The following is a 19,091-nucleotide window of genomic DNA, read 5'->3' as shown; positions in this document are numbered from 1 at the left end:
GCCCTTCAACATATGTGTATATATATATTTTTTTTAATGCTGAAGCATTCTTTTTTTTTTTTTTACTCCTTCTCCCCAAAGCTCCCCAGTACATAGTTGTGTATTCCAGTTGTAGGTCCTTGTGGCTGTGCCATGTGGAATGCCACCTCAGAACAGCCTGATGAGCAGTGCCATGACCATGCCCAGGATCCAAACCAGCAAAACGCTGGGCCACCAAAGCAGAGTGCATGAACCCAATCACTTGGCCACAGGGCTGGCCCCTCAACATATAATTTTTAAAGGACAGTACCTAAGCTACTAGTGATTTTTTATTTAAAATTTTTAATTATGCAATATTTCTAATATTATAAATAGTATATAAGACACTCATGAACCTAATTCTCACATTTGACAGATGTTATATTTTCCTGTTATTTGTTTAAAGATCTCTTTCAAGTTATAAAATCTTATGAAGCTAAAATCCAAGGATGATGGCTGTTTTATAGTTGGTGGATATCATTCCCATACTTGTTTTTGTACTTTTACCAAATGTATATGTATTCAAAACAATATACAGTCAGCCCTCCATATCCTCAGGTTCTGCTTCTGTGGATTCAGCCAACCTCGGATCGAAAGGCCTACAGTGATCGTGTCTGTACTGAACATGTACAGACTTTTTTCCTTGTCATTATTCCCTAAACAATACAGTATAACAAGTATTTACATAGCATGTACAGTGTATTGGGTATTATAAGTAAACTAGAGGTGATTTAAAGTATGGGAGGATATGCATAGGTTATATGCAAATTCTACACCATTTTATGTAAGGGATTTGAGCATCTGTGGATTTTGGTATCCATGAGGGGTCCTGGAACCAATCCCCTGCAGATACCCAGATATGGAGAGGCAACTGTATAGTATTGTTTTGTGGTTTTAAAATGCAAATGAATGGTGTTATGCTCCATGCATTCTGCAACTTATTTTTTTTTTTAATTGAAGTGTAATTGACATATACTATCCTATTAGTTTCAGGTATTGCAACTTACACTTCATCATACATTAGGTTTTAGAGACTTATTTATATTGTTGCATAAATGTCTAGATCTTTCCATTTTACATCTTATTCCACTGTAAGAAAAAACTTGTTTATCCATGTCTCTTGATGAACAATATTGTTTCATTTTTTGACATTACAAACAGATTTACTAAAAATCCCAGTACGTGGATTCTTGCACCCATATAAAAGTTTATTTGGATAGATACCAAGAAGCAGAACTGTTAAGTCATAGGGTATGTACATATTCAACTCTCTTAGGAGTTTTTTTTTAATGTGTGGAAGATTGGCCCTGAGCTAACATCTACTGCCAATCTCCCTCTTTTTCCTTGAGGAAGATTGTTGCTGAGCTAACATCTATGGCAATCTGCCACTATTTTTTACATGGGATGCCGCCACAGTGTGGCTTGACAAGTGGTGCTAGCTCTGTGCCCAGGATCAGAACCTGTGAACCCTGGGCCGCTGAAGCGGAACATGCAAACGTAATCACTGTGCTACCAAGCTGGCGGGCCGGCCCCACATGAAAATTTTTTAATTGTTCTTTAACGCAGTTGTACCAGTTTACACTCCAATCAACACTGTGTGAGAGGTCCCATTTCTCCATATCCTCACAGTTATTTTTATGTATGACTTTTCTCATCTTTATCAAGCTGATGGATATGAAATGGTATCACGTTGCTTTAATTTGCATTTCTGGATTGCTGGGAGGTAGGTCATCTTGTCATCACAGTTTCTCTTATGAATGTGTGTTCATAGCCTTTGTCCACTTTTCTCTATTGGGCTGTCTGGCTTTTTCTTACTAATCCTTTACATATTCTGGATACTAATCCTGTGTTGGTTGTCTGTGATGCAGATGTCTTCTTCTAATACGTGACTTGTCTTTTATGATAAACCTGTAATACGGGAGTTTATTTTAGTGTATCCATGTTTAAAAATCTTTTTTGTTGTTAATTTTGCCTTTGTTAATTTTGTTAATTTTTAAGAAATTCTTTTCTACTCCAAAGTCATAAAAATGTTCTAATACATTTTCCTCTGAACGTTGAAGTTTTGCTTTTTATTTTCAGGCCTTTAAACCACCTAGAATTTATTTTTATTATGATGTGAGGAAGGGGTCTCATTTTATCTTTTTTTTAATGGGAAAACAATTTGCCTCAGCAACATTTATTGAATAGCCCGTCCTTTTTCTGATTACATATAAAGCACCTTTGCTCATATCCCAGGTTACTATATATTGGAATCAGTCTAACCCTGTTAGCTATTCAAGGACTTTGCTCCTGCAATTATCCCTCTCCTGCTAAATCTTCTTTTCCCTCTCTCCACTAGATTATTCTCAACAGCATTCACCATTCTGAAATATTTCGCATATTAAAAAAAACCTTCTTGAACCCCCCCAGCCTTCCAGGTTCAGTACCCTTTTTCTGCTCCTCTTTGTTCTAAGAGGTTTCTGTACTTACTGCCTTCACTTCTCTCCCCATTCTCTCTTGTACAGACCCCAATCAAGATCTAATCCCAGCCGCTCCACTGAAGCCCTTCTTGTTCCAGTTACTACTGACCTCTACTTGATGAGTCCAAAGGTCAATTCTTAGTTCTCATTGTATTCATCCTCTCAGTAACAGTTGGCATAATTGATCCTTCCCTCTTTTTTGAATGGAGATCTAGACACTCATTTACTGCATGTAGGATACAGCCATATGAACCAAAGTAACAAAAATACCTGCTTCACCTTCTGTGTGTGATTTTAGATCCACGCCACCTGTTCTTAACCCTGCTCTCAGCCTTCTCTGGCGAGACTGATCTGTATGAAGCAGCCCAAGTAGCTCCTGTACCTCTGATTTTCAGAAGGAGGGAGGAGGGTGAAGGCAGGTGTTTATTTTCCTGGCTCTATTCCTAAAAAGTTACCTCAGGCTGGCAGTATATCCCTCAATCAGAGTTTCTCTCAAGGTGATTCTTTCCTTCTAGTTTAGGTAAGAGCTTCCCTCCCCTTCTCAAGTCGGGTAGCAACAATTTATCTGCTACTATCCATGTCAGTTCCCCTACACCCACAGTTTTGTAACTAGTCCCTTTATAAATAAATCTTACTTGAACTACTGTAATTTAAATATATCACCTATTTCTTGTTGAGACCCTCAATAATTCACTGACCTAGGGGAACTTACTTTTTGGAGATGAGAGACAGACAATAAACAAAATTAAAAAGTAAATTAGAAAGGGATAAGTAATGTGGAGAAAGATAAGGCAGGAAAAGGAGATACAGGAGCTAGGAAGAACAGGGTATTGCGATTTTAAACACTGTGATCAGAGAAGGTCTCATTAAAAAAGTGATAGTTGAGCAAAGATGAAGGATGTGAGGGATCTAGCCATGCAAATATCAAAGAGAACAGCTCTCCAAGCAGAGCAAACTGCTAGTGCAATGTTCCTGAGACAGGTTCATGCCTGCTATGTTTGAGGAGAACCAATGAAAGGAGCAAAGTGTTTTATGGGGAGAGTAGTAGGAGATGAAGTCACAAAAATGGTAGAGGAAGGCAGGGAGTGAATGCCAGGTTATCTAGGGTATTACAAGGACTGTGGTTTTAACTCAATAAAATGCAGAGCCATTAGATGGTTTTGAGAAGAGGAGTGGTATGATCTGATCTTAAGTTTTAAAGAGATCACTCTGGCTGTTGTGCTGAGAACAGACTATGGGGGCAAGAGTGAAGGTACGGATACTAATTAGAAATCTCTCACATTATTCTAGTAAGAGACGATAGTGGCTTAGACCAGAGTGGCAGCAGTGATGGTGGTGAGAAGTGGCAAGATTCTAGATATATTTTGATAGAGCTCATGGGTTTCCTGATGGATTGAATGTGAGGTGAGACAAAAAAGAAAGGAATCGGGGATGATTCCCAAGGATTTTGGCCTGAGCAACTAGAAGGATATTGTTGCCATGAACTGTGATGGTGGAAACAGACTAGATTTGTGAAGAAAGATCAGGAGTTGCATTTTGGGCATGTATTGATTAAAATGCCTATTAGATATCCAAGTGAAGATGTTAATAGGACACTGATTATAGCGTATGTAATTCAGGAAGTGGGCTGGGTTGGTGTTACAAATTTGGGAGCCATTAAGTACTTAAAATCATGACATTGGATGAAATCACCAAGAAATTCGTTATATAGAAGAAGAAAAGTCAATGACTGAGTCCTAGGAGACTCCAAGGTTAAGAGGTTAAGGAGATAAAGAACAAAAATTGATTATGTAGAAAGAAGAAGAAAAGTCAATGATTGAGTCCTAGGGCACTCTGGTGTTAAGAGGTTAAGGAGATAAAGAACAAAAAGCACAAGAGACAGAGAAGTTTCCAGTAAGGTAGGATGGAAACAAGGGGAATGTAGAGCAAAGGTTGGCCAAGTATGACTCACAGGAGCCAAATCTGAGGCACTGCCTTTTTTTGTAAATGAAATTTTATTGGAACACTTATCACACCTACTCATTTACATATTATCTATGGCTGCTTTCACACTACAATGGCATATTTGAGTAATTGCAACAGAAACTATATGATCTGCAAAGCCTAAAATTGCTCTCTACCCCTTATAGAAGTTTGTTGCCACCTAATGTATAGGTCCTGGAAGCCAATCAAAAAAGAGTTTCATTAAAGAGGGAATGATTGCATTGAAATTACAATTAAAATTCCAGGAGGCTTTAGCAACACGGAGGTGACTTTAGTGTTTCTGGCAAAAGAGTTTCAGTGAAATAATTGAAGAAATGTATGCTCATGTTGATTCTCCCCAAACTGATCTCTAAATTCATTGTAATCACTATTAAAATTGCAGTGGGATTTTTTTTGAGGAACTGGTAAAACTTACTCAAAAATTTATGATGAATAATAAAGATCCATAAATAGCTAAATCAGATATGACAAAAGAGAGTAAAATTGGATATCTATATGCAAAAAAGTGGAGCTTTGATCCATACTTCACACTATATACAAAAATTCAGCCAAAATTGATCATAGACCTAAATGTAAAACCTAAAACTATAAAACTTCTTGAAGTAACAGGAGAAGATCTTTGTGAATTTGTATTAGGCAAAGATTTCTTAGCTATGACACCAGAAGCACAATACATAGAAGAAAAAATTAATAAACTGGACTTTATCAAAATTAAAAAATCTTGCTCTGCAAAAAGTAACAAGAGAATGAAAAGACAAGCCACAGACCAGGGGAAAATATTTACGGTACAAATCATAAACTGATAAAGAACTTTTATCCAGAATATATAAAGAACTTTTAATAAGAAGAAAACAACTCAATTTTTAAAGATTTGAGTGGACACTTTATCAAAAAAGATATACAAGTGAAAAACACATGAAAAGATGCTCAACACTATTAGCCATTGGAAATTAAAATCGCAATGAAATTCTCTACATACCTATTAGAATAGCTAAAATTAGAATGATCATACCAAGTGTGAGCAAGGATTTGGAAGAACTGAAACTCATACACTACTGGTAGGAATGTAAACTGGCAGAACAACATTGGAAAACTGTTTAGCAATTCTTTAAAAAGTTATACATACTCCCTGTATAATCCAGACTTTCCACTCCTAGGTATTTACCTAAGAGAGATGAAAGCGTTTATCCATACAAAGACCTATTTATATTGCAAAGCAAAGCAAAGCATCAACAAAATGAAAATGCAACCTACAAAATGGGAGGAAATATTTGCAAATCATGTGTTTGATAAGGGATTAATATCCAAAATATATAAAGAACTTATACAACTCAATAGCAAAAAACCAAACAATCCAATTTAAAAAATGAGCAGAGAGCGTTTTCCAAAGAAGACATACAGATGGCCAATAGGTACATGAAAAGACTTCAGCATCACTAATCATCAGGGGAATGCAAATCAAAACCACGAGATATCACCTCACACCTGTTGGAATGGTTATTATCAAAAACACAAGAAATAAGTGTTGGTGAGGATATGGAGAAAAGGGAATCCTTGTTCACTGTTGGTGGGAATGTAAATTGGCACAGCTACTAAAGAAAACAGTATGGAGGCTCCTCAAAAAATTAAAAATAGAACTACCATATGATCCAACAATTCCACTTGTGGGTATTTATCCAAAGGAAATGAAAACACTAACTGGAAAAGATAATATGCACCCCCATGTTCACTGCAACATTATTTACAATAGCCAAGACATGGAAGCAATCTAAGTGTCCATTGATGGATGAATAGATAAAGAAAATGTGGTGTGTGTGTGTATATGTATAATATATGTGTGTATATTATATTATTATTCAGCATAAAAAATTATGTTCAGCATAAATAGTATTCAGCATAAAATTCAGGAATATTATTCAGCATAAAAAAGAATGGAGTCTTGCAATTTGTGACAACTTAGATGGACCTTGAGGGCAGTATGCTAGTGAAATGAGTCAGACAAAGAAAGAAAAATAATATATGATCTTGCTTATACACGGAATCTAAAAAGAAAACAAAAAACCAGAACTCATGGTAAAAGAGAACAGATTAGTGGTTGCCAGAGGAAGGATGTGAGGGGTGGGCAAAATAGCCGAAGGGGGTCAAAAGGTACAAACTTCCTGTTGTAAAATAAGTAAGTCAAGGGGATGTAATATACAGCATGGCAACTATAGTTGATAATTCTGTATTATAAATTTGAAAGCTGCTAAGAGAGTAAATCTTAAAAGTTCTCATCACAAGAAAAAAATTCACCACTGTATGTGGTGACAGATGTTAACCTGACTTATTGTGATGATCATTTCACAATATATACAAATATGGAATCATTATGTTGTATACTTGAAACTAATATAATGTTATATATCAATTATATCTCAATTAATAAAAAAGCCTTATTTATAGCAGCTTTATTTGTAATGGCCCCAAACTGGAAACAACCCAAACACCCATCAACAGAAGAATGGATAAACAAATTGTGTTATATCCATACAATGGAATACTTCTCAGGAATAAAAAGAAATGGACTGTTGCTACATGCAACAACACAGATGAATCTCAAAATACTTATCCTGAGTGAAAGAAACCAAATGAAAACAGATACATATTTTATGATTCCATTTATATAAAATTCTAGAAACTGCAAACTAATTCCTAGTGACAGAAAGCAGATCAGTGCTTGCCAGGGGATGAGGGCAGGGGGACAGGTGGAGGGAGGGATTAAAAAGGTAGATGAGGAAATTTTGGAGGGTGATGGATATAGTCATTATCTTGATTGTGGTGATGGTTTCATGGGTGGTGTATGCACATGTCAAAAAAATGTACAAAATGCATGTGTACATTTTAAATATGTATAGTTTACTGTATGCCAATTATAACTCAATAAAGCTCTTAAAAAATATTACAAAGCCATAGTAATGTTTTAAGTGTAGTATTGGTGAAGGAATTGAAAAATGGTTAGCAGTTGACCAGAAGAGAGAGCTCAGAGATAGACCCATATGCTCTCTCTATATACACAATTTATATCCTATACATTCTGTTTTGTTTTGTTTTTTTGAGGAAGATTAACCCTGAGCTAACATCCGTGCCCATCTTCCTCTACTTTATACGTGGGACGCCTACCACAGCATGGCTTGCCAAGCAGTGCCATGTCCGCACCTGGGATCCAAGCAAACCCCAGGCCACCGAAGAGGAACATGTGCACTTAACCACTGCACCACCGGGCCAGCCCCATATACATTCTTAATAGTTCTTTCAGTAAATCTCTTTGCCTGAAAATATTTGTTTGCATCCTTTCTCCTGAATATTAGTTTAGTTAGGTACAGAATTCTACTTCGGCATTATGTCCCTTAGCTCCGCAGATACTGTTACATTGTCTTTTAACCTCTCATTTTACTGCTGAGAAGTCTATTAGCAGGCTAGTTGCACTTCCTTTTGGCTATTCTATCTTTTCTTGATGATTAAGATTTTTGTCTTTTCTTTGGAATTCGAGGTAGAGATTTTATTTTTATTTATCCTACTCAACACTTGGTGTACTTCCTCTTTCTAAGGATTCATGGCATACACCAATTCTGGAAATTTCTCATCTGTTATATTTTCAAATATTGCCTTAGAAACATTCTCTCCATTTTTTTCCTCCTGGATTTCCTGTCAGGCATCTCTCATTGTGCTTCATTCAGGTTACTCTGCTCAATTTCACTGGTTTAGTACCTGCTCTAATTCACTACTATTTTCTTCACCTGTGTCTAATCTGCTTTTTATTCACCACATGTATTTCTCTTTTAATTTCAGTGACTTTATTTTTCATTTCTAGGCCTTATATTTGTTTTTTATATCAGATACACTATTCCTTTTTCACAGTGATTTTTTTCTCTAGTTGTAGTTCTTTGTATCTCTCATCATTTAAAGATACTAGTTTTATAATCTCTTTCAGAATATTCTATTTTATCAAGTGTCCTAAATTTGTCAGTACTCTTCTTTGTTCATGACACAGTCTTTTCTCATGTGTTTTGTAATTTTTGATTGTGTGTAGATCTTGAATGACAATTGTTAATTCTCTGAGGATCCCATGTGAAGTTGTGGATTGCAGGAATGTGCCTCCAAAGAGACTTTGTGCATGCCTCTGCCAGATACCCCAAGGGTACCTTGGAAATTTTCATACCATTCAGATATTTTCTTTTTTTTGAGGAAGATTAGCCCTGAGCTAACTGCTGCCCATCCTCCTCTTTTTGCTGAGGAAGACTGGCCCCGAGCTAACATCCATGCCCATTTTCCTCTTCTTTATATGTGGGACGCCTACCACAGCATGGCTTTTGCCAAGCCCTGCCATGTCCACACCCGGGATCCGAACCAGCAAACCCTGGGCCGCTGAGCAGCAGAACGTGCAAACCCACCTGCTGCGCCACCGGGCTGGCCCCCATTCAGATAATTTAAAATTGATCCTGAATCACCACATGGTTTGGTGATTTTCTTCTCTCACCAGTGATTTTTTTTTTTCCCTCAACTAGACAGAGTCCCTGGACCTTGCTCTCTTTCTGGCTTGTGGATAGTTTTTCAGCCCCCTTTCATGGTACTTAGAATCCTTTGAAGGGTCCTGGCTTTAAACATGGATCTCAGTTCTACTCCCTGCTACACCCAAGTCCAGGGACTCATCATCTGTTGATATGTAAGAAAAATCTAAACTCCTAGCTGTTAGGGTCTATTTCCGGGTCCCCTCACAGCCTCTAGGGCTACCTCAGTGTCCGCCTACAATTACACTCTGCTTTGGCTTCCAGATCTCTTTTCTTTCTTGTATATGGGAATTTCCTTTCTTTTCTTCTGAGCCCAGGCATGTAATACGAGCCAGAATGCAAAGTGCTGAAAGACTAATGGGATCATGTCAACAGGACACAGGAGCCTGATTGAAGGCACTCTTGCTGGTCAGTTTGGGGACAACTTGTGCATCAAAAATAATAATGACTACAATGGACTAACACATTAAATAAAAAATAAAATGACCCATGAGTTTGTAAAGATACTCAGAGAAAGGGGGAAAAAAGGAAAGAGTTTTTTTGTTTTTTTACGGACTTTCGACTTTTCTTTAGCTTTGACATTTTTCAAAATAAAAGAGGAAATTAAAATTGAATCTCACTCAGCATTTTTGGGGGGAAATGGTTCTACATTAGCTTAGTCCACATGTCGCCAAACTCAGAATTCCAGATACTGATTCTTTTAGGAAACAAACAAGTTTTTAAAATGTCTTTCTGGCAATCCGTTGTTAATATCTCAAGGCTTCTGAGTATAAGAAATCTTATTCAATGAAGTGTGATTCAGGTCTTCAATTTAGGATTTTTTTTTCCTACTATAACCTTTTTTTCCTAATTTCAGCTGAATGCAATCTCTCCATTTATTCAGCCAATATTAACTGAATCGCCCAGGGTCAATCTCAAAGATAGGTGCTAGAGATTCAAAGACAAGACAATCTAGCAGGGAAGACCAGCAAGGAAGTAGGCAATTATAGTGTATTTAGTGCCATATAGAGATTAAACAGAGTTTTAAGAATATAAAAGTAATTTATTAGAACATGGTTTGTACAGTATGATAAATATACAAGATGATGTGCTTTCAATCTCTTAAAGAAGTAAACATAAAATAACTTACACCTAACACCATTAAAAATATAAGCTGGAATGAAAAAACAAGATTTTGTTTGCGAGGCAGGAGAACTTTGGGGATCTTAAGGTTTCTGCCACAAACTGCTTTATGTAGCTTTTTTCCTCCTCTTATCTTTTACTCTGGCAACAGAGTGAGAGAGCTACTGTCTTCGATAAGATTCCCCAAGAAACAGACTTTGAAATAGAGATTTGCATGCAGGAGGTTTGAATGAGGGAGTGTGCTCAGGAAGAACCCCTGTGAGGGAGTGAGGGAAGCAAGATCGGGCAGAGGGAGTCGTGGGACTGCGTGCGATGCAGCTGCACTGGAGGCCTGGAGCTGAAATGACCTTCAGAATTGTGCTGAACTGAGGCAAGGGGACCAGGCTTTTTTCCCTGGCACCAACAGTCGTTGAGGGCAGGCCGACCCCAGGGAAGAGGCATAACTTTGGTGAGGCAATTCCCTTCAGTGGGCCAGCTCCCAGAAAGAGCAGTAGCTGTCAACCTTCAGCAGCAGGCACTCCCGGGAGCCAGGGAAATGAATGCCTCCTTTTGAAGGGGACATCTGGGCAGTGCGCAGAATACATTACACCAAATAAGGTTTTTCCATAATTAGCTCAAACTGCTTGAGCTGCAAAAGAAGAACTTTAAAGCTGGGTATTTCTCTTCTGGGAAGCAAGTTCCCCAAGGACAGTTTGTGACCTATTCAGACCAACAGAAGAGAGCAAGCCCATTGGAAAAGAGCTAATTACAAGTTGAGACTCAAGGTGAGTTAATGCACGGGGTTATTCATTCATTTAGTAAATGTCTACGTAGCATCACCTGGAAAAAAGCTCACCAAAGAGGGAGCTAGAGACTGGGTTCTAGTCACAGCTCTGTCACTGAAAATGGGGTATTTGAGCAAATCATTTATCATCCCTGGACTTGTGTTTCTTTTCCTGTACAATGAGAAATGTGGACTAAATGATATATTAGTTAGAAATATTTTAGCTGTGAGAAACAGAAACCACCTTTAGCTAGGTTGTGAGAGAGAGAGAAAAGGAAATTGGTTTAAGGAGTAAATCTGTGTCTCCCAGACTCGGACTGGGTTGGAGCTGGGCTTCAGGAACAGACTGCAGTGCTATAGGCAATCCAGGGGCGCCCGCCACCCCTACCTCTGCACTTGCTTCATTCTTCACTATTGCTGCAGTTCAGCTCACTGTTTTTCAGTTCACATGAGGAAAATAACTACAAACAGTAGCTCCTGAGTTTCATCTCCTCTTTTCAAGAGAGCAGCCACATGCAGGCTAAAATATCCTTGGTCCCAATTTCAGACTGTCTGAGAACAGAATTTATTGGCAGTATTTTGTGAAGGGAGCAACCTCTGATTCAAACAACTGTGTGTAGGTGAGGGACTCAGTAGGGGGAGGAGGAGAAGTTTCCAGAAAAGATTTAGGAGCATGCTTGTCAGCAGCCAAGATGTCCAACCAAGATGCTGTTATCTCTAAAATCCCATGATTTGATTAAACAACTACCTAAGTAAAATTTGATTCACTTCTCACTGATCTGTGTATGATGCTTTAAACTGTCATTTAGGAATTATAATGGTTAGTTAAAATACATAATTGTGAATGGAAATTTGACAATTAAATGAGGGAGGCTGAAGCCTAAAACTCTCAGGAAAATGCATTGACAACTTCATTTTTCTATTTAGACCCAGACAAAACTGACAGTGTTAGTAATAACATATCAAGAAGTATTCAGGGGCTAGCCCAGTGGCATAGTGGTTAAGTTCGCCATTCCGCTTTGGCAGCCCGGGTTTCACCAGTTCTGATCCTGGGCGTGGACCAACACACCACTCATCAAGCCATGCTGCGGTGGCATCCCACTTGGAAGAACTAGAAGGACTTACAACTAGGATATACAACCATGCACTGGAGCTTTGGGGAGGAAAAAAAAGGACAATTGGCAATAGATGTTAGCTCAGGGCCAATCTCCTTCACCAAAAAGCATTTTTTAAAAAAGGAAGTATGCAAGGAACATTTTTAGAGGGCGAAAATGTTGAGTGGTTTTTTCATTGTGCATGTGTGTGTGTATGTAAGGAAGAGTGGCCCTGAGCTAACGTCTGCTGCCAGTCCTCCTCTTTTTGCTTGAGGAAGATTGTCCCTGAGCCAATCTTGCTCTATTTTGTATGTGGGACGCTGCCACAGCATGGCTTGACGAGCAGTGTAAGTCTGCGTCCAGGATCCAAACCTGTGAACCCCAGGCTGCTACAGTGGAGCATACAAACCTAACCATTATGCCACCAGGCTGGCCCCAGAAATGTTGAGTATTTAAACCACTTGGACTACAGATGGTTTTTCCCAATTTGTGATTGGCGTATGGCTTAGACCAATTTCTTTTTTTTTTTTTTTTTTCTGCTTCATCTCCCCAAATCCCCCCTGGTACATAGTTGTATATCTTAGTTGCAGGTCCTTCTAGTTGTGGCATATGGGACGCCACCTCAACGTGACCTGACAAACAGTGCCATGTCCGCGCCCGGGATCCGAACCCTGGGCTGCTGCAGCAGAGCACGCTAACTTAACCACTCAGCCACGGGGCCAGCCCCCTAGACTAATTTCTGATATTCACTTATGATGAAGGTCATATTCTATAACCAGGAGTTATAAGGAGTGTCATAAGAATTTGTGAAGTGATTGACAGAAACAGCCCACTGACCTAGGGTGAGGATTCAGTCTCCTTTTTTAAGTAGAGGGCACAGCTCATCTGCACTAGAGCAGGAGACCCAGCAGTGTTTCCAGTCCTAGGTGCAAACTTCAAAGGTGCCAATGAAATGACCTGACTGGGAGGATGATCCAATCAGTTCCTTCAAGACCAGTCCTTGTCATCTCAGGGAACTTTATACCACATTAATCCTTCCGGACTGTTCTGGAGACTCTCACTACATGACTGACTGGGGATGATGCACTGGAGAAGTTGATATTGTTTCACTCGGTCTTGCCATAGATACTCAGGAAAGAGCTAAGGTCGCTTAAAGATGAATCAGTATCAGCTCCTTTGAGCAATCCCTGAGCAAGAGCACGCCAGGGAGCTCTCTAAGTTCTGTTCCTTTATCGGATAGTCACTGATGGAAAGAAATAGAGAAATGCATAATTATTTGGCAATTTCGTGACAAGCTAGAGCAGTAGTTGGCAAACTATGGTCATCAGGCCAAATTCAGCCCCTCAGCTGTTTTCGTAAATAAAGTCTAATCGGAATACAACCATACCTGTTCGTTTACGTGTTGTCTGTGACTACTTTCTTGCTACAGCAGCACACTGGAGCAACAGTGAGTAGTTGTGACAGAAACGATATGACCCATAAAGACTAAAATATTAACTGTCTCATTCTTTACCTAAAATGTTTGCCAACCCATCATCTAGAAACAAGTTAATTTCCTCATACTATCTGTGTTGGCAATCAAGAGCATTCCAATTTGCCACATAATTATATACAATTCTGCTTTTAAGGACTTATGTTTTCTAAATGTGCCTTCTCATATCAACTTGTCTCAAAAGCATGATTTAGAAAAGATGTTCTTTTCAATAAATGGTAGTGGATAAATAGGATATCAATACGAAAAAAAATCTTGGGCCATATCTCCCACCATACTAAAAAATATACTCCAAGTGTGTAGATCTAAACATAGAAAACAACAAACCTTTTAAAGGAAAACATAGGAGAATATCTTCATGACTTTGGGGTAGGCAACATTTCTTAAGTAGGACACAAAAAAGCATTAACTATAAAGGAAAAAATTAATTAATTGGACTACGTTAAACTTAAGAACCTCTGTTTGCCAAAGACACATTAAGAAAGTGAATAGACAAGCTACAGAGTAGAAGAAGATATCTGCAATACATATATCTGATTCGTATCCAGAATACGTAAAGAATTCCTCCAAGTCATTATACAAAAGACATGTAATAGAAAAATGGGCATAAGACTTGAATAGATATCTCCAAAGGCAGATACCTAATTAGCCAATAAACCTGTGAAAAAGGTGTTCCACTAGTAGATTACTCATCATAGAAATGGAAAATAGTGCAAGGCACTATTATCACTCCATGCCCACCAGAATGACTAAAATGTAAATGACAGATAATACCAAGAGTTGTCAGGGATGTAGAGCATCTAGAACTTTCATACATTGCTGATAGGAATGAGAATTGGTACAACTTTGGAAACTGTCAGTATCTACTGAAGCTGGACATATGCATGTCCTATGACCCAACATTTGCACTCTGAGGTATCGAACTGTGTCAACCAAAAGACATATACAAAAAATGGTCACAGCATTACTGTTTGTATTAGCCCAAACTGAAAATAAGTATGAGGTTATTAGTAATGTTCTATGTATTGATCTAAGTGGGGATTGCACACTGTTCACTTTGTGAAAATTCATTGAGCTTACACACTTGCAATGTGTGCCTTTCCATATATATGTATGTTATGCTACAATAAAAATTTTTATTTAAAGAGAAAGTGCAACTTACGTTAGATTGTTAGCGCCTGTGATCTTGGCATAGTGATTTGAACACAACACATATTTGGAAAACAAAAAAACACTTTTGTTATTGATAAGAGTGTAGATTCTCCCAGTAAGTTGTAAGCCCACAGTCCTGTTCTATTTCAAGATTTAAAAATCATCAATTACTGTTTAACTAAATCTGGCGCAAGGAAACTCCCTGATAGCAGCTTATGTATAAGCCCACATTTGTTGCTTATTCTGAATGTACCTCAATATCCTTTTCAGAGTAATAAAATTCTGACCATTTACACTAAAAATAAAGTCTGGTGATTTTTTCCAGGAACTGTAGCTCTTTATTACTTCCCTCCACAATAATGAACAAGTAAGCCTGAAAAATACGACTCAGTGAGATGGGTCATTAACTATTGTACTCAGAACTTGGGCTGCTGTAATGTCATTTGCAAAACATCATGTTGTGGCACACAGAATTCAGGAAAAGAAAAGTTGTGGGTTGCCACAGCAACTGTAATGTAGGTATCTATTGGAATAAGATTTGATTATTTCTGCTTATGATCACTCTAATTCCTCTATATTTTATTTCAATATGACTGAGTAGTGGTTGATACAGGAGTTACTTAGAAGTATTGAATTTCTATAAATGTAAGCTGTCAGCACATAACGCTCTGGTTATACACTTGCATTTACTTAGGTCATTTGTTTTAGGAATAACCCTGTTTTAAAAATACTTTTGACTTTTTTCTCAGAAAATATTTCCAAACAAGCAGCATATAACACTTACTTCCATCTGCAACATCACATTTACCTGATAAGACCTTATGGCACCTTGATAGAATTCCTACTATAGGTGTAGAAAATGAAGTAGAAGGACAGGAGATAATAAATCGTTTAAGATCACAAAGCAAATCAGGGCAGAACTATTACTGGAATTTTGCTCAGGATGAGCCATTCGCTAAGTGGTATTTTCATGAAACGTGTGCTGTGGCCTGATTACTAGAGCACAGTTCTACGTTATTGGTACCTGCGTATATTTGCCTCTATTCTCCAAGTTATACATGCTTGTTTGTGTGTCTCCTAGGCTGAAATGTTTCCAGGAGTACCTCACCTGAGACTGAATGTTCCGCTCATTTCTTCTGTCACTGAGTGTATTAGAGTTCTCCAGAGAAACAGAACCAATATATAAAAATATTTATGTTTATTACAGGAATTGGCTCACGCCAGTTATGGAGGCCAAGAAGTCCCATGGTCTGCCATCCCCAAGCTGGAGAACCAGGAAAGCTGCTGATGTAACTCAGACCCAGTCTGAAGGCCTGAGAATGGGGTGGAGGTGAGGGAGCCCCATGGTGTCAGTCCTGGTCAGAGTCTGAAAACCCAAGGAGGACCAGAGGCACCAATGTCCTAGGGCAGGAAAAGATAGATGTCTCACCTCAAACAGAGAGAGCAAATTCACCCTTCCTCCACCTTTTTGTTCTGTTCAGGCCCTCAATGGATTGGATGATGCCCACCCACATTAGTAAGGGAGATCTTCTTCACTCAGTCTACTGATTCAAATGCTAATCTCTCTGGCGTGTGTCAGAGACACACCCAGAAATAATGTTTTATAGGCTATCTGGGCATCCTTTAGCCTAGTAAAGTTGACACGTGAAATTAACCATCACGCCCAGTCAAATCAATATTTATTAACAGCCTCCATTACGCAAAGCACAGCACTAGATACTGTGCAAAATACAAAAGAAATGAGAAATGTAACCCTGCCTTCAGAGTGTACAATGTAATATTCTCTTGTGTGAGCACACTATCAGTGGGAAAAGAAAAAAGAGCTACCCCAGAATACCCGATCTCTTTTTCTGGAGGATGAAGCTTTCATGGACTACTTCTATTACAGGATGAAGAAGCTTCACGCCTAACAGAATATCCTCTGACTTCTTTGTTTCATTTTTTCTTCTCTACAAACAATTTCTAAAGTAAAGAGGAAAATATTTCTACTTACTTACAAAAATGAATTCTTATTTCTCATTTTTTCCCTCTATTTGCAGCCCTCTTTTTTCCTACTTCCAATCAGCTCTTTTCCATAGGTGAATTATGTAAGTTTAATACTTTATTAATTGTTAAATATTGGTATTGAAAAGAACATGGCAAGTTACCTTTGATTCATATGTATTCATAAAGTCAGAAATCATTTAAAAACCAACAATCTACCTGAAGAATATTCATAATAAACATTGTATAAAGTTATTTTAGTGTGATAAGACAATTAGCAATATGAATAATATATCACTCCCTAAACCTTTCAAACAGCTCTGACTCATCATTACATAATGCTCACATGGATGAGTGCTCCTGGAAATTGTTTGAATTCATAAGAAAGCATAGCTAAGTTTTTCTACTTTAACGTCTACTCAAATTTCAATATTGGAATAGAATCTCATAATGCAAAGATAAAATGGATTTTTCACAAACACACACAAATAAAGTCAGGAGTTTTCAGCAATCCAAAAGTCCCTAAGTCCTAAGATAGAGTATTCCAGAGTAGGTAAGAACATAGGCTTTTGCCACTAGACTGCCTGGGCTGACTCCCAGCTTTCCCACTAGCTTTGTGTGCAGGGTCAGGCTATCTAACCTCTCTGTGCCTCAGTTTCCTCATCTGTATAGAGAGAACAATAGTCCCTACTTGTATTAATTAATACATGTTAACTATTTAGAACAGTGCCTGCTACTTGGTAAGTTCTTAAGATGTTAGCTATTATTTGCATTACTTGATAATGACGCTGAATCAAAGAAACCAGAGCTATTGCTGAATGAAATTTAAAACAGAAAATGAATGGAGATGAAGACTCTCACACATCACTGCCCTTGCCTTTGCATTTCTACTGCATGTCTATTGCAGACAAGTACCCCACAATCCTGTTTTGGCCTCAGATGACACACTATCTGATTCTTGTCCAGTTGTTTTATCTCAGCAGGCTTCTTTAGCAGAGTGACATGTGCACTGTTATGGAGACAGAAGAAGACACGAGTGTGGGACACCACACCCTTAATTCCTCAATACTATTCCCTGCAATTCCCTCAGAAAGACAGACACAGACAATGTCATTTTCTACCTTCATCCTACCACTTATCCAGTCTTTGCTTATTACTCTGCTTGCTACCAACCTTCCAGATTTGTCCTAGATTCAAGTCTTCAGCCCTCTCCCCATGAAAGGTACAATAAGTGCTGACTGGGTTCTTAGCTAATGTAATTAAATCATTGTCGCTCCATCCATTTTCTTAAAATAGCAGATTACTTTCTCTCCTTTCTGGCACTGTTTCTTAGCTAATTTAATTGACTCATCATCACCTTACCCATTTACTTAAAATAGAAAATTGTTTCTTTCTTCTTCCTTTCTAGTCCTAATGGAACTCAATTGACAGTAAAACACAATTGTTTCTTTCTTTCCTCTATTCCCACCTGACATTTTAATCTAATCTTCAAACCAGAATTGAATGTCATCAGAAAGACCCCCTTCTTTGGCCTTTCCTAATTACGCCTGGGGCATGGACCTCGAATTTTGGGATTGGGCATGTGTCTGCAGGATGAGTACTAGGGGAGGATGTATGAGGTCACAGCTGCCAACTTGGAAAGCTGACTTTCCATTGATCTGACAAATGCAGCCTTTCTTATGATCAATATTATAAACCAGATCAAAAAATGAAATTTTCCACATAAAACAAAAACTGCCCCAAAATGCCTTGTTACCATAGATGAACTATTCGTGTTCTGTTAAAACCACTCCCTCAACTTATACAATAGATCCTGTCCCCTCTCACCCGATAAGAGACATTGCTCCAGCAGTTCCTGCTCCCTAGCCCATGGAATCAATTTTTACTCTCCACTAAATCATTTCTGTCAGCCTACAAGCATGATATTATTTCTACTGTCTTTAATAAAATGAACAAAAATCTCTTTTTGACCTACTCTCCACATCCATCTACTGCCCAATTTCTTTACAGTTAAACTCCTTAACAGCCATCTGTAAATTCTGTCTCCATTTTTTCTGTTCCCACTCTCTTTTGAAACTACTCCAATAAGGCTTTTGCCTACACCATTCCATCAAAACTGTTCTTGTCAAGACCATCAAGTGACCACATATTGATCATTCCAATGGTCAATTATCAGTCCTCATCTTACCTGACCAGGAGCATTTTATGACATTGATCGCTCCCTCCTGCTTGATGTACTTTCTTCACTTGGCTTCCAGGATATGACACTGTCTTGGTTTTCCTTTTACCTCCCTAGCCATTGCTTCTCAGTCTCTGGCTGACTTGGTCTCTTCTCTCTCTAACCTTTTAATGTTAGATCGTTCAAGGCTCAGTCCTGGGCCCTCTCTTCCCTATCCACATTCACTCCCTCAACAATCTCATCTCTTCTCTGGGCTATAAATGTCACCTCTAATCTAACTCCCAAATGTATCTCTCCAG

The 19,091-nt window shown here is 38.3% G+C and overlaps 1 protein-coding gene across 4 annotated transcripts in view; it reads left to right on the top strand.

The window, feature by feature from the left end:
* Positions 1-16,439, top strand: part of LYRM7 (LYR motif containing 7) — a 52,908-nt gene extending 36,469 nt beyond the window's left edge. Inside the window, exons 6-7 of one of the 4 annotated variants that reach the window (XR_011505847.1) lie at positions 1,585-1,741; positions 15,838-16,439. The gene's annotated coding sequence lies outside the window, so the exon portion shown is untranslated. Of the gene's footprint in view, positions 1-81; positions 2,078-2,522; positions 4,248-15,837 lie in introns of those variants that run through there. The other 3 variants (XR_011505848.1, XR_011505846.1, XR_011505845.1) reach the window with 3 other exon arrangements.
* Positions 16,440-19,091: the final 2,652 nt, after the last annotated feature.

This window comes from Equus asinus, chromosome 9 (genome assembly GCF_041296235.1).
Source record: "Equus asinus isolate D_3611 breed Donkey chromosome 9, EquAss-T2T_v2, whole genome shotgun sequence".
Classification (NCBI taxonomy): domain Eukaryota; kingdom Metazoa; phylum Chordata; class Mammalia; order Perissodactyla; family Equidae; genus Equus; species Equus asinus.
This window is presented reverse-complemented; position numbering and strand designations above follow the sequence as displayed.